The sequence below is a fragment of the Ursus americanus genome, chromosome 24, assembly GCF_024610735.1.
Source record: "Ursus americanus isolate L20-20 chromosome 24, mUrsAme1.1.p, whole genome shotgun sequence".
NCBI classification, from domain to species: Eukaryota; Metazoa; Chordata; class Mammalia; order Carnivora; family Ursidae; genus Ursus; species Ursus americanus.
The window spans coordinates 19,088,284-19,107,722 of NC_142150.1; the positions used below are offsets into that span (position 1 = coordinate 19,088,284).

The following is a 19,439-nucleotide window of genomic DNA, read 5'->3' on the forward strand; positions in this document are numbered from 1 at the left end:
GGTTTGAATTGATTATTTACCACAATGCTTTGAAATATAGAAAGGAGAGAAAACATCTCAAGCCAAAAGGGCCAGCGAACAGAGGCTGATGGGCTCAGAGTGAGTGCATCTTCCCAAGGAGCTTGGCCAGGATGAACTCATGAGAGGCAGGCTGGGCACCACAACCAGACAGGAGCCAGGGCCAACGAGAGGAGTGGGGAGAGGCTTTTTGGCTGCATGAAAAAGCACAGGAAGAGCTGCCTTCCCAGGGAGGAGGAAGTTATTTCATTTAAGATTTAATCATATTATACACCCAGCCTATTTCCCAGATGTATCTCAGGTATGTACATTACTCAAACACACACAAACAGAATAAATTTAAAAAGACTTTTTGTTTTTTAAATAAGAAGTCAATGAGAAAGAGAACAGAGAGCAATAGCATAAAGTAGTTACCACCTTCACAAAGCAAATTTAGTTCTGAGCTTCCTGGTAGCCAAGGAAAAAGTGGTAAGGGCACTGGGATATCTAGTTCTCATCATTCTCTGATGTCCTTAAGGTAACATGCACGTTTGTCTGAATAGAACATGTTTCCTTCCTCGCCCTGATTTGAGAGATCGATTGTGAGATTGCTTACAGAAAGGTCATTGTGTAAGAGGGACTGTCAGTGTGTTTATGGCTTAGCAAAAGATATCAAAGTGTTCTTCAGAAAGTACTTCTTATGTGAACGCTCCATAATAGGCAAGGACAAAACTTTATATTGAAACTGGCAAAACCATTTCTGTAGGGTATGAAAATAATACAGTCTAGGTATATGCTTTCTGGTGACCTTTCTAGAATCCCCCTGGTAATAAAAGCTTTAGGACCCAGACAAGCAGGAAGCAAAAAGGACTTTTTCGTCACACACAATTTACAGGATCTTCATAAGAACCTCATAACTGACTTGATTGCCTTCAGCCTCTCCCTGTCTCTAAACCATCTCTACGTAGCCAAGAAACGAATCCTTCTAAAACATTTACTTTAATACACCCCCTTGCTCAGAATCCTCCGGGGCGTCCTTGCTGCCCACACGGGTCTACTTTCAGCCTCGTCTCTCAGCACCACCTCAGAGAGATCCTCCGGCCAACCAGGCTGGTCACTTACCAACCCTCACCATGCCCCCAAAGCCCTGCTCGCACCATTCCCCCTTTCCACCCCGCCTTGCCTTTCCTCACCTTCAAATCCTTCTTCCTCCACCAAACCTTTCTCTGCTCTCCTCAAAGACTAATTTTCCACACAATAAATAGTCAAGGCCCTTCATTAGCTGACCCCAACCTCCGCTCCTGCCGTTACCTTCTACGCATCCCAAGCTTCAGGCTACGAACACCTGCTTCTCCCCAAACTCACGACCAACGTCTTTGCCCACATCATCCTTCTGCCTTGCTGTCCATCCTCTGCTTTCGACCTGGCACACCTCCTTCCAGACGCGGCTCATCTGACACCCCTTCTGTGAGGTTCCCACCCGCTGGCAGGTCTCCTCCACCTGCCCGCAGCTCCGCCCTCACCTCTCCCACACCTTCCAGGCTACTGTGAATATTTAGGTGGGCTTCCATCTCCCCGGCCACCACTGGGAGCTCCTCCATGACAGGCTGGGCGTTCACGTGGCTTTTTCCTCTTCTTTTTAAATCTCCTGTGGTTAACAGTGCCTGGCCCTTAACAGGGTTAGTTGCATGAAATCACTAGGTAATCCTCCATCACAAGCACACGCACACGCACCAGACTCGAAGTTCCCGGGCGGCAGGGCGGCAGGGCGGCAGGGCTCTGCTTCTCTGTGTCCCTCGGGCTGCTCCTCCATGGTGGGAAAGCAGTCCTTCTCTCTGCTCGCTCTTGTAGGAAGACCCCCCACGGTCTGTCTGACCAGCTATCTATATATCTGTCTGCCTTCTTCTCTCCCTTATCTCTTCTCTCTCCTCTCAGGAGCTTTTATTCACCAAAGAAGCCTGACAGGGGCTCAGTTGGTGGAGCAGCTGACACTCGATTTTGGCTCAGGTCATGATCTCAGGGTTGTGAGATCGAGCCCCGAGTCGGGCTCTGTGCTCAGCAGGGAGTGTGCTTGAGATTCTCCTTCTCCCTCTCCCTTGGCCCTACCTCTCTCTTGAAAATAAATAAATAAAATCTTAAAAAAAAAAAAAAAAAAAAAAGGAAGAAGCAGCCTGGCTGGCAAAGAGGACAGATACAAGGAACCAGACAGAGAAAAAGATAGTGGTTGAGAGGACCCATGAGCACAGCCTCTTTCCTCTTTGACCCAGCTGACCTTGTTTCCCGGCAAAGTGAGCAGGCCAGCAGCAGTCGGGTCACTTTAACAGGCTGGGGGCAGGGCGACAGAGACAGGGACTGGCTTGGCCCCAGCACAGGAGACAGGACTGAGGCTTCTGTACAGGAGAGCTTGGGATCTGGGAACTGCGTGTGTGTCAGGTTCATGAGGCTCAGACCCGCAGGGCAGGAGGGAGAAACCTCATGGTGTGCTGACCGGGCTGGACTAGGCTGGCAGCCTGTCCCTGTCAAAGAGAAGATGGCATCTTAGTGTCTCAGGGACCCTGGTCTCCTTCCCCTCCTCCTAACTCTTATTCTCCATTAACCACTTGTGTTCACTGTTTTTCCACAAGTTTCAGAAGATGCAAACATTTCAAGCCAAATATGTTCACGGGGACATTTTCCCACTCTTGGATGAGGTGGCGAGGGGTGAGCCAAAGCTGCTCAGAGGCACACCCCCAATTCTCTGGCTTCAGTCTCTCTGTTGGGCTTATTTTGTTGGGTGCATCGCTTCCCCAAACCGTCTGACAGAAGAGGCCAATCCTATCCTGGCACGTGCTTTGGGGTCTCACACTCTGATCCCCCCCGCCCCGGCCCATCTCTACTGCGCTATTCCACAGAATAAGCGAATGCACACGTCATAGCCATCGGATAAATCGATAGGGGGTGCCGAAGCGGTTACAGAGCCACCAAAGGGCTCAGCTCTCCATCGCAGGTGCAAAGGCAAGGTGGCTGTCCTGGGCATCTGAACGGACCACCCCCGAGGGCACCCCTCAACCCTGACGGGGAGACTTCCAGAGGGGCAGTCTGGCATACTCATTTAAGTCTTAAAGAGGTGTGCGTTCTTAGGAGTCTCAGTTCATTTAGGAATTTATGCCAAATTAATCATCATGGATGTTGGTCAGAGATTAGCTCTACAGACATTCATTATGGTATTTTTTAGTGAAAGGCTGGAAGCACGCTCACTAATAGGTCGATTAGTTAATGAAATTGTGGCATCCATTCAATAAAATACCAGCAGTCTAAAGGAGCTTAATATTTATCAACAGAAAAAAACATTCGTCTTCTCTTATTAAATCAAAAAAGCATAGAATAAACGTTTCTTTAGCATAATCCCATTTAATTTGGAAATCTGTGTGTGTGAACAGACACAAAAAGTTCTGGAAGGATAGTTACCAAGATATTCACAGCAGTTATCACCATGAGATGGAGTCACATGTAATTTCAATTTTTTTTTTTTTTTGCTAATCTGCAACTTTAAATTTTCTAACAAACAAAATTGTGTTGCTTTTGTAAAAGGAAAAAGACACTAGGAGTTATTTGTCATTATTGTTTTAAAAGCTGATCATGCAGCTTTATAGCTGTTCCATTCCTTTATTACCAAATATGATCCTGGATTTTACAAAACTGTTACCTTACTTGGCTAAGACTGATTGCCACCTGGTATGCATTCTGCTCTTCTCTGGTAACAGAACCCCAGCGTTATCCCGGGTGACAATCACTCAGCTAAATGACTGCATTTTCCAGCCTCCCTTGCAGAGGCCGTGGCCTTGAGACTAAGTGCTGCCCAAAGAGATGAACACAAAAATGCTGTGTGGGTCTCCCAGAAAACTCTCCGAGGAAGCGGACTCCCCTGGAAGTTCTGCCCACCATCTGTCCTTCCTGTCTTCCTCCTACTTGTGGCCACAAGGGCTGAAGTTCCAACAAGATTTCTAAATCCACTTTTTTATATGAAAAAAAAATTTACGTTCTTGTTTAAGTCCCATTATTTTGCATTCTCTGCTCTGCACAGGCTTCCCTACTCCTCACTGCTACGGTGGGTCAACAGTTGGGGAAAAATGAAGGAGGAAAAGGACTTGAAAGTCTCAATTGGGGTGGCAGAGAAAGCCAGCAAATACTTCAGGGCTGGGCTTTCACGTGCCATTATTTAAAACTGTAAATGCTGACATTTATGCAACTGAGGGAGGAAATGCCATTATTGCCAGCATTAACCGCACAGAGCTATGGCAAGTTGTTTCATTTAGGTGATGTTGAACACGGGTACTGTGATTGTCACTTAATGGGTCAGGGAACCAAGAGAGACCTGCCTTTGTCTGTTAGAGCCTCCTCTCTGCAGATCACAAATATTTCCTTTTATGTTTAGGAAATGTAATTATGTCTCATGCAAATTACAAGCCAGAATCCCTCCACGATTCTTCTCGCTTTTGTGGGGCTTTCGTCTTTTCATTATTTCCAAACACTGCGGCCCCCAGAAGGCAAAGCGTAACTCAGGACCCTCTGGAGAACGTTTAATCATGCCCTTTGTGGAACCGGTCACTGAGCGTAACACTGACGCTGGACAAGGCTTCCAAGGGGACTTTTTAACCCTATCCTTCCTCAAACTGAAGCTTTCAGACACCTCCTTCTTGCCTTTTTCAGGTCCAGTGTCCCCTCCTGCAGGTAAAGCTCAGTTAGGGGCTTGTGTCTGGCATTCCCATAATCCCTGCGGCCAGCCTCTCATCATAATAGCTGCCACCTATTGAGTCCTTACTATGCACGGGCGCTGGGCTAATCGGGGCCTTATCTGGGCCATCACACGTAACCCTCAGAGCAGTCCTACGAGCTGGGGACATGTACATTTTATAAGTGAGGATACCAGGCTTAGAGAAGCTAATAACTCACCCTAGGTCTCACGGTATTTTTCAAGGATTATGAAGTAATGATTAAACCAATCCACCTGGTCCTGGACGCAAGGTCATACTGTCTTGTAAAGCAGTGGCAGCCTCTCCCTATGCTGTGTGCTTCCCATCCCCCACGGTGCTCAGCATCCAGCAGGCTCTCAGGAAATGTCAGCGGAATGACTGGTCCATGGTCAGTTCATTCCTATCCAACTCTACAGACTTGGGTTAAAAATCACCAGATGGAAATGACAATTAGTCCCCATGACTGGAAGAAATAACCTCAGAGAGATGTGGTTGAACAGAAGTCTATTTACAGGGAGCGTGGCCCGTAGTCGAGGACAGAACCTCCTTTCAAGATGCATCTTTATATTGCTGAGGGACGAGTGGCTGGGAAGAGATCCACATTTCTTCCTCACAATTCTTCACAGAAACAAAACAGAACCAACAGCAGCTTTGAAAGCCCATTAAGAAACAGCAACCTGGAAGCAGGCCCAGCCCTGTGCTCGGATTCCAGAAGACAATGGCTCCAAACTCAGAACAGGATTTAGAGGGCGTCCCTGAAGAGGCTCCCGAGACTCGCAGTGGAGATGCAGCTGGGGCTGAGGCCAGAAAGGGCCCCCCCAGTAAGGCTCCTCCTCAGCCTCATGATGAAGCTTGTCTGCGGCATTCCTATAAAGCTTAGTGCTAAACTCTTGTTTAGTGTTATGCCCCCTACCGAGGCCTCATTATGCACCAGGCACATGTTCCTGCCCTGGGAAGGATGTGCAGATTCGGGCGGAAGAGAGCCTTTACTTCCCCCCAGGACACTCTTAGAAACCAGGACGTGAAGCATCAGGCAAAATAGAGGGATTAGGTCTGTTGCCACTCCTTCCCTTTGAGCCCTCAGAGAGAGCTTTTTCACAGGACTTTCTGACCCCGGTTTCTCTCTCTGAGACCACCTCAGCAAGCCCTTCCATGCTTGACGATATAGTGCTCACCAGTGGGGAGACTGGGCCCTGTGGGGCCAAGCACAGGATGGCCGCCATGACAGGGGGTGAAGCCAAGTGGAAAGCACTATTTCTAGCAGCAGCACCTGGCCTCCTAGCAACTCCCCAGCCAGGCTTGGATTTGTGCCTGAGTTTTTTGTTTCTGATTTTTAACAACTCCCCCCACCCCGCTTCATTTTTTGTCCAAATAAGGTCCTCTTGACAGAGACCTCCTGTCGCTTTGTGAGGGGCCAGACAGCACCAGTCCTGAAAGGCTGCCCTCATTTGACTATGGAAGCTATGTCTGACTCCTTCGTCAACCACAAGGTAAAATCTACCCTTCTTGAAACTGCCACTTTGATTCCTGAAATGACAATGAAACCCCTTTTCCTCTGGCAGTCTACCAAGGCTGCTTTTGTCAAGGTAGTGCGCTTGTGGGCAGCTCTCCTGTTCAGCAACGGACACCGGGCAGCATCGGCATGGGTCTCAGCAGTGACCTCTGTGAGGCTTCAGCCTCCTGAAGAGGAACAAGGCAGACTGGCGACTCAGAGGCAGATCCTATCACCAGGTGAGGTCTGGGCCAGACACCCACCATCTCCCCAGTAGCCTTCCTCCTGTGTCACCAAGCGCTGTAAACGCCATGTCCCCAACAGCAACTTTATAGCCTCTTCTCCATGCCCAGCACCAGAAAGCCAGCCGTCAACATCTGTCTGGGCTGCCGTAAAGACTCCATCTTCCCTCCACCCTGCCTGCCTACGCAGTGTGATCGTGTCTCCCCCACCCTTCTACCACCACACCACAATATGGCCCACGTGAGATGTTCCATCCTCATCCTCACCCTTGACAATTCCTGTCCCGGCCCTACTCTTGTGCTGTGTCCCACTGACACCTACCTACCTGTTTGTGGTGGACCCCTGCCTAAGGCCATTCCTCACACTCTAGTTGTGCTCGTCATTCTTCACAATCCAGGTCACCACCACCCTCTCTGGGATGAAGACTGCCAGACTACACACTGCCCACTCCAGGCCGAATAAGTAACTCCCTCCCTCCGAGCTCCAGAACACCTTCACGCCTATTTTGTCTACCTCCAGAGGACTGTGAACTCTGCTGAGTCTAGAGCATGGTGGGAATTCATCTTTGCGTCTCCAGCACTGATATGGCATCTGTCTTACATAGGGACGCTCCATTGTTCCTCTGTCACCACAAATTCATCTTGATGGAAACCAAGCTCCTCATCTTCAGTTCCCGTCTTCACCTCTGACAGCTGATCAGTAACTGGGTTATGCTGTTCTCACCTCCACGGCCGTGCATACTCCTTCCCATCTCCCCTTCCCATTTCTACTTCCAGGGCTCTCAGGAGGACCACATCATCCTGTACCTGACCTGCAGAAGTGACCTCCTATGAGTTGATTCCTTTCCTAAAATACAAGGTGATTCTGTCACTCTCTTGCTCAAGATCCTTCAGTAGCTCCCCACTGCCTACAGAATAAAGTTCAAACACTCTCATTTGTCATTTAAGATCCTCTAATGATTTAGTCCCAACTACTTTTGTCATCTCATTTCTAAGCACCCATATACAAGGGTCTCGCCCTCCTTGCCAACAGAATTATCACTGATCCTTTCAATCCAGATAAAATATCCCCTTCTTTCCGGGTAAAATCAATCCTTCCATTCAAAGCATATCTGCAACACAGTTTACATGTTAACTGAGCTCTCCTTTATTCTGCCTCTTATTTCATTTGGTTGCTTTCATCGCAGATTGGCCTGCTAGACTGCAGGCTCTCAGGGGCAAGAATCCTGCCTCCACCATCTCTAATCCTCCATGTCGTCTTGAGCACAACAGATGCTCAGTGTATTTCCATTAACTGCAAAGGAAGCAAATGAATTGAAGTTATGAGTTGTGTTTAAATAGGTTCACGCGGGTTTGAAAAGCACTACGGTCAGGATCATGTTAAAAAGCAGTTCTGGATGAGAAAATGGCTCTTCAAGAGCTCAGAGTGTATTTGAGATAATACAGGTGACCATCCAGACATGAAAAGCCACAAAGCCATGTAGAGAAAAACAGTGTTCTTCAAGCATGCATGCAAAATGAAGCAGAGACTGCATACAATTGATGAAGCCCATGGAGGTGTTTTCATGCCTTGGTTCTGAATTATACCTCTAGGATTTAAAATTCTATCAGCTTTGTTTGGAGAAAAAAGATTCTCTGAAACATCATCATATTGTTGCACGTAACTGTTAGACTGTGTAATCACAATCAGTCCATACAGGACGCTCTCCTGGGGCAGCGCTGCCTATCGGTTAAGAGCCAGACCACCCGAGTTCAAATCCCAGCTCCACCGCTTACTCATTGGTGACTACTGGGCAATACCTTAACCTCTCTGCCTCAATCTTTTCCTCCTATAAATGGAGAGCATAATAAGTAACTACCTCATTGGCTCTTTTGGAGAACTGACTGAATTAATACATATAAAGTGCTGAGAACATAGTAAACCCTGTAACAACACTGACTATAATTTTTAAATAGACCAACTCTCCAGACAGGGATGGAGACCACCCAGCTAACAAGCATTTGTGTAATATCTAGTATTGAGGTACTATTCTTCCCTTCTCACTGATTTCAGAAACTACTTTTTAACAGGAAGTTTGTTTTTTTTAAGAGGTTACCATTCATTAAGGGTTGACTCTTTTCAAACAGTCTTTCAATTAATCATGTAGGAACACAAGATAGCAGCTAAGAGCTTGGACTAGGTAACCAGGGTGCCTGGATTACCTAGGCGTGTCTTCACCACGTGACTTAACCTTTCTGGTTCTTGGTTTGCTTGTTTACAAAAAGGGGATAGGAATAGTAATCTATCTCTTGCCATCCTTGTGAGGATTCATGAGTTGGGACAGGTAACAGCAATTTGGGATGTTGTTAGTGTTCAGTAAATGTAGCCATTTTTCTCCAAGCAACAGGTACTGAGCACCTGCTGTGTGCCAGGCACACTGTGCTAGCTGCTGGGGACCCAGCAGCAAAAAAAGACAAAGTCCCCACCCTCTAGAGATGTAGGTGCTATTACTATCATCATCAATCTTGAAATTGAGTCTTAGGGCACATTTAAATCTGCCTGAAGTTACTTGCTAGTAAGGAAACAGGCTGTGGTTTAAACCCAGCCTGGGCTTAGAGTACCATCCCCACAACACGGAGCCTTCAGTGGCCAGCATTCACTCTTTCATAACCCTAGAGACCCTGCTCACTGTCTACAGAGTTAAAATTTGGACTCCTTAGGCCAGATTCCAAACATGTCGACCATGGTACCATCTTCATACTCCTTACTGTGGGAAGCAGCCCAAGGCTGACCCCAAAGCAGTCCAACTGTAGGCTTCCCAAGACCCACGATGTGAGCAGCACAAAAACTCTGCTCAGTAGGGATAATGGTAACTACTGAAGCCAATCAGACTCAATGTCCCTCCAGGATGTGAACAGAAAACTTCAGAGAGAAGCAAGCCAACGGGAAAGAGGACCAGGAATAAGAAAACACTGAAAAAGATGCAGAGAACACATGGGGTGGCATCTCCCTTGTTGACAGAGGACAGAGGTGAAGACCTCAAGTTCCAGGTACTGAGGACGAGACCTTGGATACAGGACAACAGTGAATCCATGAGATCCCTACCCACCTACAGACCCCACATCCCGACAAGAAGCCCGTGCTTTCTGAGAGAGCTCTGAAAACTCTGTTCCCTCTAGCTGTGTGCAGCCATTCAAGACTCTCCAACCCCAACTTCCCTGTCCTGTTTTCTCCTCTACTTTTGCTCTACACATAACACTCCGGGGACCCAAACAGACCACGAGCACCCCTGCTCACTCTCTTCCAAGCCCTATGCCCACATCCTTCAGGGCCCAGCCACACTCCCCACCTGCCTGATTTCACCCTCAGCAGGTGTGGCTCACCACCTGTGACCTCTCCGACCTCCAGTTTCCTTCTTTGCCCACGAACACAAGTTCTGTCTCCCCAGCATGACTCCAATCATCCTGTGCGCCTAGTGCGTTCTAGCATGTCGCCTTGTGCACAGCGCTGTCAAACCCAATAAACATTTGATGGTTGGCTGGACTTCTGATAATGCGAAGTACCATAGGGCTAGAGAAGGAGTTCTCAACCTTCAGCCCCAGGGGGTGATTTGCATCCCCCCCATTCCAGAGGATATTTGGCATTGTCTGGAGACATTTTTGGTTGTCACTAGTGTGGGGATGTGCTAATGGCATATAGCAGGTAGAGGCCAGGGATGTGCTCAATGCCCTCCAATGCATGAGACAACAACGTCTCCACAATGAAGAATTACACGCCTGAAATGTCAGGAGAGTTGACATTGAGAGACTCTGGACTAGAGCCATAAGAAAATTAAAGAGAGGGGTGCCTGGGTGGCTCACTCGGTTAAGCATCTGCCTTTGGCTCAGGTCATGATCTCATAGTCCTGGGATCAAGCCCCACCTCGGACTCCCTGCTCATCAGGGGGGGTCTACTTCTGCCTCTGCCCCTCCCCCTGCTCGTGTGCTCTCTCTCTGAAATAAATAAAAATGTAAAAAAAGAAAATTGAGGAGAAACAAGATTTACAACAATGACACATTGTTAGAAATAGAATGTTTGGCTAGACTATATTCCTCTGAGTAGCGTTTATGATTTTAGATAAACTACAGTAAAACCCTGTGGTCCCAAGCACCCAGGATAATGCTAATTTGGATATTAGGCAATCAACAATCAGCAGCAAATTCACCCCAGCAATTCCATTCACCTCTCAATAAGCAATAACGTGACCCTACATTTTACAGGGTGGAGTTTTTGGACCCCACTGATAGCATCACGGCGGGGTCAGATTGCAGCTCCACGGTGTTCGCAGAGATCATGAGCAAGCCAACGCCATTCTGGCTGGCGTGACCATCTTTCATCCAATCTGTGGGCTTCACTGGGTTTGGTCCTATTTACCTTCTTTTTAACTTGAACCGCATTTCTCTCTTCGTGTCAGTCACACACACGGGTTTGGAGAAGACAGGCAGACTCCACCCCCAGTTTTGCCAGTAGCCCAAGCCTGCGCAGTCCCGAAGGGCAGGACTCCGCCTGTGCCTGTGGCCACTGCACGCTCAGTGTGCACGTTCAGTGCCTGCAGGGCGACGGTGCCTGGGAAACGCTCCATTCTCCAGCTATCACTAGAATAGCCACCCATTCTCTCTCCTCATTCAAACTCCGTTTCTTCACCTATAAGATGGGGGAAAATAGCACCTAGGACAGCAGTTGTTGCAAGAATTAAATTAAATGAGATCGTGTATATCAAGCTCCTGGAACAGAGTTGGACACACAGTTCAATTGATGGCTCTTATCCTTCCATCTTAAAACTAGAAAAAACCTGCTAACTCTTTCAGAATCCTGAGAGGTCCCACGATGTCCTCCCCAAACCCTCTGTTCTTCAAAGAGACACTATCAAGCCAGAGGAAGCTCTAAAGCGCCGGGAACGGACTAGGTTTATTTCTCTGAAACTAATTAAAAATCAAAAGTTCTGCCATGATTTCCAAGCCAAATTTATTCTCACATGCGGGCTTCGCATTTTAAATCGTAATTTGATTATGCACATCTCAGACTAGCAACAGGAATGGATCAGGGCCAGGGTTCTGTCTTTTTATATTTTCTCAGCATTACCTACCTAGCTGCAGGTGCCTAATAAACAGTAAATGAACAAAGGAAAGAACCACAAACTCAGGTTCTAGCTACCAGATCTCCTAAGGGTGAAGCCGAGTTATACAAACATGAAAGCTTCTCTGCTTGTACTCTGGTTCACAACTGGACATAAAGCCATCAGGATGAAAGAGTTTAATGGTAGCATCAATTTCAGATAAAACCTCGCAGACCACACAGCTGCTGAGAGAATTTCCATACGGCAGATCTGAGCACGCACAGACCGGAAAGGCTGCGTGGCAGAGCGGGCGCAGGGCTGGCTCCCCACCAGGCTGGGTCCAATCCCTGGCTCCACCACCACTTTCTCACTGCAGTTTCAAGTCTGCATTTCCCCCTCTGCAGAAGAGCGCCAATCCACCTGCCGCTCTGGGCTGAACTGTGTCCCCCACCCCACCCAAATTCGTATGCTGACACCCTAACGCCCAGTACCTCAGACTGTATGTAGCTTCACTTGGAGAAAGACTATGTACTCTAGTTTAAATGAGGTCATGACGGTGGGCTCTGCTCCAGTCTGACTGGTATCCTTCCAGAAAGGGGAAATTTGGAGACAGACAGGCGCATGTGGAGAATGCCATGTGAAGATGAAGCCAGAGATTGGGGGGATGTTTCTACAGGCCAAGGAACACCAAAGATCACCAGCAAACACCAGGAGCCGGGGGAGAGGCGTGAACAGACTCCCCCTTCCAAAGGCGCCAACCCTGCCAAGATCTTGATCTCAGACCACTAGCCTCCACGACCATGACACAACAAATCCCTGTCAGTTAAGCCACTCAGTGTTTGGTACTTTGTTACGGCAGCAAACTAACAGAGAGCCTTGCAGGGCAAAGTGGGCAGCTGTTGGTCTTACTGATCAGACTATCATGAGTGGAACATAACACAGCAGATGCACGTGTACGGTGAACACAGGAGACTGCATATTGTCTGCATATAAAGCAACTCCCTAACTGGCAATCTCCCATTTTTCTAATGAGAAAACCAGGAGGAAAGTCTTAGGGATAGAGAGGAAATAGCCAAATGTCTCCTGGAGATATTCAGTTTAACTTAGTTACACATACATAGGTAAAATCATATGTATAAGAAAATAATACGTTGATTTTAGAAATGCTTTTTCTAGTTTCATATTTCATGAAATAATTTTATTCTAACATCAGTCTTCATCATCCTTAAAATCTTTTTTTTTTTCTGAGTTGTTTTCAAGATAACTTCATCTTGGTTTCCATCTAAGTTGTTTGAAATGCAGCACTTTTGAACCTGTATGTGATGCTAACATGAAAATTTTGCCCTAATCCCCAAGTACTATTTTCACATACCATGATAACTATTGTTTTTTTTTTCACATATTCGTGCTTTTACGTATATTCGTGACCTTCGCCGTGTAACCACAGTGCTGTGTAGCATGGTTTCTAAAAGGTGCATTGAAGACAAATCGTAACAGTTGCCATTGTGAAGTCACACCTGAAGGAAGAATTCCTAAATCACTGCTGGGAGTGTCTGCAGGCATCGAAACTAACCTTGATTTAGGTCATTTCAGGCTGATGTGATTCTTCAAAATAAAACAATGGAAAGAGAATCCCATAACATGAGGGAAACTGCAAGACTTGAATATAAGACATCTTTTTCTTTTCTGAGGAGCAATTCTTGGGGGGAAATCCATTACTTTAGTTCAGACTATAAGAAGCTTATGCACAGTGGGTTTTATCAATCCTGATGCTTTTTTCTTATGTCCCACTGATTCTCATCCTTCAAGGCCAAGTTCAAATGTCCCTTCCTCTCACCCACAGAGTTGGAATAAGTCTCTCATTACTTCGTTCCCCACTGCACACCTCTTCCCCATAGTTTTCTCTAGTCCTGAGACTGAGCCTTTTTCTTAACCACTCACACACACACACCTTGGTTTGCAAATAAAAAGTACCTTTTGGGGGGTTCCTGGGGTGGTGACTGACTCTTGATTTCAGCTCAAGTCATGTTGTCAGTATTGTGAGACAGCCCCGCTCCGGGCTCCGCGCTGGGCATAGAACCTACTTGAGACTCCATCTCTACTCACCTCCTCAAAACAAAAGGTCCCTTTTTGTTTAATGAAGAGAGAAAATAACGATTATTTTCTTCTGATTATAAAAGTAGTACATATTTATTGTAAAAAAAAAAAAAGTCAGGGGCGCCTGGGTGGCACAGCGGTTAAGCGTCTGCCTTTGGCTCAGGGCGTGATCCTGGCGTTATGGGATCGAGCCCCACATCAGGCTCCTCCGCTATGAGCCTGCTTCTTCCTCTCCCACTCCCCCTGCTTGTGTTCCCTCTCTCGCTGGCTGTCTCTCTCTCTCTCAACTAAATAAATAAAATCTTAAAAAAAAAAAAAAGTCAAATTCTATAGATATTTTGAAAATAAAGTATGTCTGGGGCTCCTGGGTGGCACAGTCAGGTGAGCGCCCACTTGGTTTCGGCTGAGGTCATGATCTCAGGGTCGTCAAATAGGGCGGCCTCTCAGGCACTGTGCTGAGTGCGGGGTCTGTTTGTGTTTCTCTCTCCCTCTGCCCTTCCCCAACTCTCTCTGAAATAAATAAATAAGTCTAAAAAGAAAATAAAGTACGTCTTCCAAAACTCCCCCGCTGTTAAATTTTTGTGTATGTACTTCCAGAATTTTTACTATGTGTACACACACATGCTCATAGACGTGCATACGCACACATACACACAGACACGTTTTAAACAGAGGAGGACTCATGCCATAACATGCTGTTTTGTAACCTGTTCTTATCATTTAATAAATTATGTAATCTTCCTATGTAAAGAAATATAAATTTATATTATAATTTGCAATGGCAGCATAGTATTAGAATACCAAAATTTATTTAATCATTCCCTTACAGATGGATCTTTCAGTTGTTTCGCATTTTTTTAATCACAATGAAAAGCTTTGAAATTACAGCTTAGAAAAATGATCATTTCCTTAGGATAAATTCTGAAAAGTAGTATGCTGGTTCAAAAGGGTATACTTAATGTCAGTTTTAACTACTCCCAGTAACAGTGCAAAAGAGTGTTTCCCTGGGTCCTCACCAACATTAGTGCTACCATTGTTTTTAATCTTGGCCAAAACGAAAGGAAAAAAAAAATGTCATTGCTTTAATCCCCATTTTCATTACTAGTGAGTTTGAGCATCTTTTTGGTTAGTTCAATTATACAATTGTTTATTGTACAATACAATTATTTGTGTTATATTAAATATATGTGAGCACAGTACATTTATTGTATAGTGTGATTATTTTTTATATTATACTATATAATTATTAAGTTCTTTATGAATATTTGCACAATAATAACAGCTAAGACTGACACTGCAAGGCACTGTTCAGAGCACACCTCCACGTGGTCCCACCTCCTCTGGGCTGGCTGGGTGCACTCACCATTAACCTGGTGAAGCTTATCATTTAGTTTGAAAAGGAATCTACATTCGTATATTTGAAATATGATTGCGTTTGAAAGAATGTTAGTATTTGTTAAACATTTTACATACTTTTTCTTATTTTATTCCCCCAACAATCTCACAAGGTTGGCACTATTACAACTCTCACTTTACAGCGGAAGAAACTGAGGCATGATTCAAGGTGACTTGCTCAAGGACACAGATCTAAAAGAGATGGCCATGATTTGGACCCAAGTTTTCTGATCCCAAAGCTTCCATCCTTAACCACTATACCAAGCTGCTAGTGACAGAAACCCCTGGTAGGGACATTTACTGTCTCCCAACAGAAGTAGTGGCTAGTTCACAAGGTCCCTCAAGACGGTCTTGTCTCTAAGTCAAAAGGAACACTGAAGCCTTTAAAATAAAAACAGTAAGAGTCAGAGACAGACTGGAGCACAGGAAGCCTCCATGCTTGCACCCGGTGCTTCAATCTCTTCATCAGTTGCAGAAGAGTCCCCGAACCAGAGACTGGCTCAGGGCTGGAGACAGTCCCCGTGGGAGGTGGGTTCCCTGCAGACAGAGGTGGAGAGAGGGTTGGGTAGCCCAGCACCTGAACTGGTTGGGCCTTTCCACTCAGAAACTGGGACTAAGAAGTCCTATTAGTCAAGTAAAGAGACCAGGAGAGAGCAAAGTAACAGACAGCAAGAGTGAGGGAGAGAGGGAGATAAATAAGGTGACATTTTCTGAGTGCCTACCAGGCACCAAGCTCCATGCTATTTGTTTTTGGTTCTGTCTTATTACTTAGTCCTCCCAACTCCCTGTGAGGAAGGAATGAACACATCTAATGTGCAGATGATACTTGCACAAGGTCACACAATAGAAGGATGAGGATTCAAAGCCAGTTCTTCTGACTCCAGTCCAGGAAGGATCCTGAGGGTTCCATGGATGCCCTGGGTAGGGTGAAGGGCAGATTCATGGGGCAAGGCTCGGGGCCTGCCCCTCATGTCCACCAGGCTCTGTTTGAATCTGTTTTAGAAAGAGCAGCCCCAGCTAAGGGTTTACTGGAATGAAAGGATTCCACTGTTTAAAAAAGAATGTTTTTAAGCACTATACCAATCCATATCTGGTTCATGCCCACTCCAACCATCAATCGGTTGCATGAAGTAGGCACATATTCATCACCGACTGTGCGCAGTGCTCCCTGTGCTGGCAGTAGCGTTATGAAAACAAACCACACGTCAAGACATGGCCCTGACCTCACACCTTCCACCTTCTGGTAGAGAAGAGAAGTACTGCACCGAAGAGCAACCGTGCAAGGCAAGCACGGCAAAGCGGAGTGTAGGAGCCGGCTAACGTGACCAAGTGCACGCAACGGGGGAAGGTTTTGCTGCAGACGCAGGTGAGAGCGGGTCAGAGAATTTCTTTGTACTCAGGAGGAAAGGGAGACTTTGTGAAGGGGAAGGTGTCCTGAAGAGGATAAAAAGCCGTCCATATGTCATAAGCACAGAGAGGAACACTTGGAGTCAGAGGAGACAGACGAGGCTTTTTAGGGATGAGGAACCCCCCAGACCGGCAGTCAACGCTCTGGGAGCCTTTGTTCTCTTTGTCACATCCGTTTACGAAGCTAGAATCCTGAGGAGGAGACGCTGAGGAAAATGAACAGAAGCTCGAGTAAGGTTTGTAGCTCCCGGCCTCACTGAGTCTGCAATGCCTTTTCACGAGCCGGGTGAGACCACCACCTTCTCTACGGAAGACGAGGCCAGAAGAGCCTCAAAGTGAACAGAGCTCTTTATTTTTATTTATTTTTAATTTTTAATTTTTTTTAAAACAGTGAATGGGACTTGAGGCTATATATTAAGGTGTTTTTTTTTTTAAATAAAGATTTTATTTATTTATTTGACAGAGCCAGAGCCAGAGAGAGAATACTAGCAGGGGGAGAAGCAGAGGGAGAAGGAGAAGCACGCTCCTCACCAAGCAAGGAGCCGGATGCAGGACTTGATCCCAGGACCCTGGGATCGTGACCCGAGCCAAAGGCAGATGCTTAACCAACTGAGCCACCCGGGTACCCCTTATTTTTAATATACAATTTAAAATGTGCATTCCTTTTGACCTGAAAAATTCTCCTTGAGAAGAGACATCTGATTGCAGCAAATATTATAATAACATAAATGTCCAATAGCAGGGTGCATGGCAAATCTGTGAAGATATCACCTACCCTCACACACTGTCCAGCTGTTACAATTAGCACTGGGGGAAAAATACTAACATGAAAGATGTTCGTGATACTGTTAAGTAAAAGAAATTAAATTAGGAAGTAGTGTTATGGTATTATTCAATTCTTACAAAAGAGAAAAAATCACAGAGGCTACTGATTATTGATGAGTGTACAATTACTGGTGCTTTGGGCTTATCTACATTTTCTGACGTTTCTATAATAAGGATTTATTACTTTTGAAAAAAGAAAAAAAAACACCCAAGAAGTGAATTTTAAGTGTTCCTCCCAGCCAGGATCAAGACCAAGAACAACACATGGCAGGCTGAATTCCCTGGCTCTTCTTTCTGTGGCCAGGCTTATTCCAGGGCACAGAATTCAAGGCTGGGTAACCGTGATGTGAGTAACTTCTTTGCTGAACCAGAGTGCAATCACCCATTTATCTGTAGTCTGATTTCATCACACTGGTTAGACTGCAACCACAGGCTGGCTACAGATACAAGACCTCAGCAACACTCCACGAGAGCACTCTGTGATAATGAGACTTAAATAAAGTATGTTGCTTAGGTCAATATTATTTGTAAGTTGTGAGCTACACCTCTTTTATGTCAGTAAAATTTATAATAAACTTCTTTCTCCTGGATAGTCACTTGTTACACATTCAAAACCTACCACTGCACAGAGCTATGGACAACTTAGACAACTCCTTCAGTGATAAATTCTCATAATTGTACAGACTAGGGCCTAGTAGTCTCAATTACCTCCCAGGGAAGTGAGATCTCAGACCTGCCCTTTCCTGCAAACACAGGTCCCAGTTCCCAGCTTCTTCAAGTCATGTGAACTCTGGGCCCATCTTTCTAAGAGCTAACCACAGGTCAGTCAATAGAGAGAAACTCTCCCCTGGACCAGGAGCTAGAAACAAAACAAGCCTGGTGAAACAGGAAGCTTTCCTGAGCACCTTGAGAGAAGTTTACCACACTGTCTTCTTAGTTACACGTGAATATCTCATTGTCACATTTACCACGTGACATTGCTAGTCACTGATCTACATGCCAATCTCCTCTGCTAGACCTTGAGCTCCACGGAAACTGGGTTTTCTCTTGTCGAGGCGTTGCCCAGCAAATGGTCAATGTTCTTGAGCTCGTGTAGGAATGCCTGAGCAGACAGAAGTAGAGAGGAAAGGATCTCCTTTACAAACCTGGCATTGGCAGAATTAACACGTCTCACCGTGTTATTTAGGAATTTCTTTTATGATTCAAGAGCAATGTTTTGATTGTGAGGCTATATCCAAATGGAGGCAATAGCAAGTCAATTCAAAAAGTCATCCAAATTTTTCAAAATATGCTACATATATTTGTTATTCCTACTATACAAGGCACCTGAGCATCACAATTAATGAACAACATCCATGGAGTTCATACAAATAAACGCCTTTGCAGATATGGCTCCTAAATCCCCAAATGTATGGACAAAGGCACTGTACTAGACTCACCACTTCAAATTCCGTATTTGTAGAGAAGAATAAAGAACAACCTATCAGTGGTTGTGAGGCCGTGTGTAGTGGGAGCAGGTCTCACATGTATAATTTTATCCAGAGGGGATTATGTCTACCTTGTTTCAGAGTATCTGGGAACCCATGCCCAGGACACTTGGTGGACAGGAAACTGAGCTGCAGAGAGGTACCAGCCACTCTCCAGAGCACAACTGATCCTGACAGCAATCACAGGCAACACATATTCTTGACTTGGCTGCAAAACTATCCAGAGCTTAGACAGTTTTCTAAGTTGTGCCTGAAATTAAAAAAAGGGGGGGGGGCATGCCAAGCAATACACATGATATAATTAAGTCATTGTTTAATTCAATCACTAAAATAACAGACACCAAAATAGCACTAGAACTTTCTTTCAGGATCCATATAGATTTTGGTATTGGCCCACTTTCCTGACTTCCATGCTTTCCACAGTTTTTAATTTCTCCTTTCAATGACTGGAAACCAAATACACGATTTTATCCTTTGAAATTCTCTCTCGCTAGGAACTGGGAATTTTCTGACCTCTCAAGCTAATCAGAACACGTAACTACGGCAAGGATTGCCTTGCAGCTCACCTGGCATCTAGGGGTTAATCTCACACATCTCCTGTCCTCCCTTAAACAGGAATAATAGGAGCCAGGAATTGGCTTTCATGACAACCTTCCTAAGATGGTACTTCTTCAGAGCACAACAGTTAA

At 45.7% G+C, this 19,439-nt stretch overlaps 1 protein-coding gene across 3 annotated transcripts in view; it reads right to left on the reverse strand.

Annotated features, from left to right (window-relative positions):
* Positions 1–19,439, reverse strand: part of LOC123799451 (uncharacterized) — a 169,566-nt gene that overhangs the window by 46,902 nt on the left and 103,225 nt on the right. The window lies entirely within an intron of this gene.